Below are 6,000 nucleotides of genomic sequence, written 5' to 3' on the forward strand. Positions count from 1 at the left end.
AAGAACGTACAACATGTCCCTACTATCGGCAAGAATCTAGTTAGTGGATCCCTTCTGTGTAGGGATAGTTTTAAAGTAGTAATTGAGTCCAATAAATTTGTCGTGTCTAAGTGTGGACAATTTATCGGTAAAGGCTATGAGTGCGGAGGTCTGTTCCGCTTTTCAGTCTCAGATTACTGCAATAAGTCTGTGAACTTTATTTCAGATGGAATAAATGAGAGCGATGCATCTGTTTGGCACTCGCGTTTATGTCATCTGAATTTTGGCTCTATGTTTCGACTTTCTACCATGAGTTTAATTCCGAATTTTTCCATAGTTAAAGATTCTAAGTGCCATAGTTGCGTGCAGTCTAAGCAACCTCGAAAACCTCACAAGGTAGCAGAGGAGAGACATTTGGCACCTCTAGAACTCGTCCATTCAGATATCTGTGAGATGAATGGCGTGTTAACAGAAGGTGGGAAAAGATATTTCATGACCTTGATTGACGATGCAACTAGATTTTGCTATGTGTACTTGCTGAAAACGAAAGATGAGGCTCTTAACTGCTTTAAAATCTATAAGGCTGAAGTAGAAACCCAACTTGAGAAAAAGATCAAACGACTTAGATCCGATTGAGGAGGTGAATATTTCTCTAATGATTTTGACTTATTCTGTGCGGAACATGGCATTATTCATGAGAGGACGCCTCCCTATTCACCCGAATCAAACGGGGTTGCCGAAAGGAAGAATCGCACGTTGTCTGACTTGGTTAACGCCATGTTAGACACCGCTGGATTATCTAAGGCATGGTGGGGGGAGGCAGTATTGACTGCATGTCATGTCCTGAATAGAGTTCCCATGAAGAATAAGGAAAAGACTCCTTACGAGGAGTGGATTGGGAGAAGAGCTTCACTCTCTTACTTGCGCACTTGGGGTTGTTTGGCCAAGGTGAATGTGCCAATCAACAAGAAGCGCAAGTTGGGACCTAAAACTGTGGATTGTGTCTTTTTGGGTTATGCACATCATAGCGTTGCTTATAGATTTCTAGTAGTTAAATCTGAGGTGCCTGATATGCTTGTAAATTCTCTGATTGAGTCTCATGATGCAACTTTCTTTGAGAATATTTTTCCTATGAAAGCCACGCATGCTATATGTTCATTACCTCTAAATAAAACAGTGAATACAACTCCTGAATCTGTTGATTTTTCTGAGCATGATGAACACACACTTGAATCAAATCATGAGGAGATTCACAGTGATGCTCCTAGGAGGAGCAAGAGACAAAAGACTGTGAAGTCTTTTGGTGATGATTTTACTGTATATCTCATAGATGATTCTCCCAAAACAATTTCTGAGGCATTCTCATCTCCTGATGCGGATGATTGGAAAGAAGCTGTCCGTAGCGAGATGGACTCCATTCTCTCCAATGGAACTTGGGAGCTGGTCGAAAGACCGTACCGTTGCAAACCTGTGGGTTGCAAGTGGGTGTTCAAAAGGAAACTTAAGCCTGATGGTACTATTGATAAGTACAAGGCTCGTCTTGTGGCTAAGGGTTACACCCAGAAAGAAGGCGAAGATTTCTTTGATACTTACTCACCTGTTGCGAAATTGACCACTATTCGTGTCCTACTCTCCCTGGCTGCCTCGCATGGTCTTCTCATCCATCAGATGGATGTTAAGACAGCTTTCCTCAACGGAGAGCTGGAAGAGGAAATCTACATGACACAGCCTGATGGGTTTGTAGTAGAGGGTCATGAGAACAAGGTGTGCAAGTTGTATAAATCTTTGTATGGCCTGAAGCAAGCACCTAAGCAATGGCATGAGAAATTCAACTTAACACTCATATCAGCAGGTTTTAGTGTCAATGAGGCTGATCGATGTGTGTATTACCGCTATGGTGGGGGTCAAGGAGTTATATTGTGTTTGTATGTCGATGACATACTGATTTTTGGCACTAGTCTTGATATGATCAACGAGGTCAAGATATTCTTGTGTCAAAACTTTGATATGAAAGATCTTGGTGAGGCTGATGTTATTCTCAACATCAAGCTGATCAAGGGAGATAATGGGATTACTCTTTCGCAATCCCATTATGTGGAGAAAATGTTAAATCGGTTTGGCTATAAGGATAGCAAATCTAGTCCAACTCCTTATGATCCGAGCTTGATCCTTCGAAAGAACAAAAGAATTGGCAGAGACCAATTGAGATATTCACAGATAATTGGCTCACTCATGTATCTTGCGAGTGCAACGAGGCCTGACATCTCTTTTGCTGTTAGCAAGTTGAGCCGGTTTACGAGTAATCCGGGAGATGATCATTGGCGTGCGCTTGAGCGCGTAATGCACTACCTGGTGGGTACTATGGAATACGGGATTCACTATTCCGGTTTTCCTGCAGTACTGGAAGGATACAGTGATGCTAATTGGATATCGGATCTAGATGAGCTGTATGCCACTAGTGGATACGTCTTCACTCTTGGCGGTGCTGCTGTTTCATGGAAATCATGCAAACAGACGATCCTGATGAGATCTACTATGGAAGCAAAACTCACAGCACTAGATACAGCTACAGTGGAAGCCGATTGGCTTCGTGAGCTCTTGATGGACTTACCTATTGTCGAGAAACCATTGCCGGCAATAATGATGAACTGTGACAATCAAACCGTGATTGTCAAGATAGACAGTTCAAAGGACAATATGAAGTCTTCAAGACATATCAAGAGACGGTTAAAATCAGTCAGAAAAATGAGAAACTCCGGAGTTATCACTGTGTGTTATGTCCACACTGAGAAAAATCTGGCTGATCCGTTTACCAAGGGACTGTCACGTAATGTGATAGACAATGCATCCAAGGAGATGGGTCTGAGACCTGTATAAGCTATTCCCTAGTGGTAACCCAACCTATGTGATCGGAGATCCCGTGAATTAGGATCTGGGAAGAACAAGCTAGAGGTTAGCATGAGAGTAAACGTTTATACTCACTCGAGAAGGATGCAATACTCTCAATTACTGCATGGCAGGTTGGCACTGGTCTTAATGTATTCTGTTGGCTTTAATTAGCAAAGACGTTATCCTGCAGAACGTTCTTGAAAGAATACACCTATGTGAGCCCGACTGTTGGACGATCGCAGTCTGTGAGATTCAGGTGATCTCTATTAAGCTCATGAAGAGACCAGGGAGTACGACCGATATGCTCCAACCGCGAAGTAGCCTACTGGAGGTCAAGTATTAGTTTGACTGTAAGTGAAACTCATTTGCACAAAACTTGCAATTCAAGGCTTAGTCCATTGTTCAAGTTGTGAATGAGTGTAACTTGCTGTTCTAGATGGAAGTTCAACTTAACAGTCTCCATTGAAACACTGGTATATCAAACAACAGTGGGTTTGAGGCAAAGTCATAATGAGACTTTGAGATCTGGTGGGGGATTGTTGGAATATTTGGGCCTAGCCCATGTAAATCCAAATAATTCCTGTAAAATCTCAAAGGCCCATTAGTGCATAGGTGCATGGCAACAAGTTAGTCCCACCTTGCTAGTGGAGGTGGAGGGAACCTAACTTAAATAGTTGGATGCTCTCCATGCTCTTGCAAGTGTGGGTGAAAGGAAGAAGAAAGAACACACGCGCGCGCTCGCTCGCCGGGCCGGGCTCGGGCTCGGGCTTCGGGCGAAGGGCGCGCGCACGCGACATGCGCGTGAATGGTCCGCCAAAATCCGTGTCCAACCCTTGCGGGCATGCGGCCTCTTTTTGCCGATCCGGTAAAGAGCCGATCGGCTCTCTCCGGTCTCTTGCGGGCGAAAGAGCCGATTGTTCTTCGGTCTCGGGCGAACTACTACGGCTGTAAAAGAACCGATCATTCCCATGATCGGCTCTTCAGACTCGGGCGAAAGAGCCGATTGTTTCCTATGAATCGGCTCTCCAGTCTCGGGTAAAAGGCTGTAGAAAGCCCGGCGGCTTCCTTCCTTTTTGCCACTTTGAATCTGTTACGGATTTCACGCGCGGATTTTTGGGACTCGTAACTGACTAGGTTTTGGGACGCCAAAACCCTAGCGGTTCCCCATATAAATACGCACGGGTGCCAGCATAGAAAGAAGTACAAGCAAAACAGCGTAGAGAAAAACCTACAAAGCACAACACGCCTCAGCCTGCTTGTTGCGCCGCCGCGTACGCTACTTCATCCCGTTCGTCGGCGTGCACCGGCGATCGGGAGAGCACGTCTCCGGAACCTCGTCCTCAGCGATCCTGCACCGGGAGAGGGCGAATAAGGTTTTTGGGAAGCGCTCCGCGCGACTGCTCGAACGCTTCCACATCGGCTCTGCATCCTCGTCACCACGGCTCGCCTACCTCCTCGTCAGTGGGGCGCGACTCGGCGTCGTCAAGCGCGCGGAGGTGCTGATCATCGACGTCGTCATCTTTGCCTGGTTATTCCAGTCACGCAAGACACGTACGACTTTCTGTTCCTAACTATGCTTTTCATACCTAGTATGATTTGGTTAGGATTGATATTGTTGCTGCAATATTTTATTTTCTATCATATTATGAGCATGTTTAGATCTATACGTTTTCTGTACACAATTTTCATCGTGGTCATGATTTATCTTCGGATTAATTTAAAACTGAAACTCCTCATTTTTCCAACAGTCGTTTCAACGCCGTAACCAGCATGCTCAGCGTGCTGGTCTAACCACTGACCGTATCTAGACACTGATTGTCATCGTGCCCATTCAGACTAACCAACATGCTGTCGTTGTCAAGACTGTTCTTCTCTTCCACCTGGTCCAGATGACAGCGCAGAGTCCTCCATTGATTGTTATGCCGGTTCTCCAGATTTTCTGTGCCACCACCATCGACTGCTAGTCTCAGCATACATTGACTAATGTGCTTTGGGTTTGTGCGTGGCATGCGTGTTTGGACCGGTACTATTTTCACTTACTATTTTCACTTCCATCTAGTCTAAGAGCCTTTTTGGCTGGGCTCCTCCTGACGGGCTCCTCTGGAGGATCCGGAGCAGTTTTGGATCCTCCAAAACAGCTCCGGCTCCTCTGTTTTTCATAAAAAACTGCTCCTCATACAAAACGTTTGGCAGGGCTCCTCTGAAAGAGCCGGAGCTGGAGCCGGGTAGAAGTCCTACCAAACAGGACCTAAAGCTAATGCAGATTCTTATGGCAGTGTTCTATCACAGGTCAACGAAGAGACTATTGAAATGCATATATTGTACGCAATCTACTGTACTATTTCTGATTCCCAATATATTAGCCTTCTCAACTATTTTTCTCTAGAAGATTTTATTTATTTCTAGATTGTGCAATTAATGCACATATTTCGTTAAGGTGTTCTCTCAAAGAGTTTATGATGACAAGTTTTGTTTCTTTAATCAGTTTTGATGCTGTATCTTTTTTTATCCAAGGGAGTGCAAAAGGGTATTGGATGCTTAGTGTGGAGTGTCTGCAAGTGTGTGTGGGTGTGGGGTGTGTTTGTTGTGAGTCCCGTTTGACTCCTTTTCTTCTGTTATGAATACAATGATATGCAGCTCTCCTGCATATTCGAGAAAAAAAAAGTGTTGGACGCCCCTCCTCGGTGCATACTTCCCTTGCCCTTCACCCTTTGCTGCACAGGCTACGACACACTATGCCACTAAGAGCCTTTATTTAGGGTTCAATAATAATATTTTTGCATATTTTCTTGTAGTTCATTTGATATTTCAAAAGTTGTGATTTTTATCCTTGAGGTTTTATATGCACAAGAAATTTACACCGAGTTATTAAGCTTCAGTTGCATAATAAGGTCATCAGCACTCTTTTTATTTTGCCTTAGTTTTTAGCAACCGTGCCTTTTTTTGCCTTTTGCCTTTTGAAATGATGAGGTAAAGTGTGCAAACATATATCAGGCGACTTGAATGTATTCAGGACAAATTACGTATACGAGTTTCACAATAATATTTAGAATGTTACACCTTGACATGTGTGCTTCGACAGTAGAAAACAAAGTATACAGGCTACATGCATGTTGCTACCCTTTGCGACAG

Source organism: Panicum hallii, chromosome 2 (genome assembly GCF_002211085.1).
Source record: "Panicum hallii strain FIL2 chromosome 2, PHallii_v3.1, whole genome shotgun sequence".
Taxonomy (NCBI): domain Eukaryota; kingdom Viridiplantae; phylum Streptophyta; class Magnoliopsida; order Poales; family Poaceae; genus Panicum; species Panicum hallii.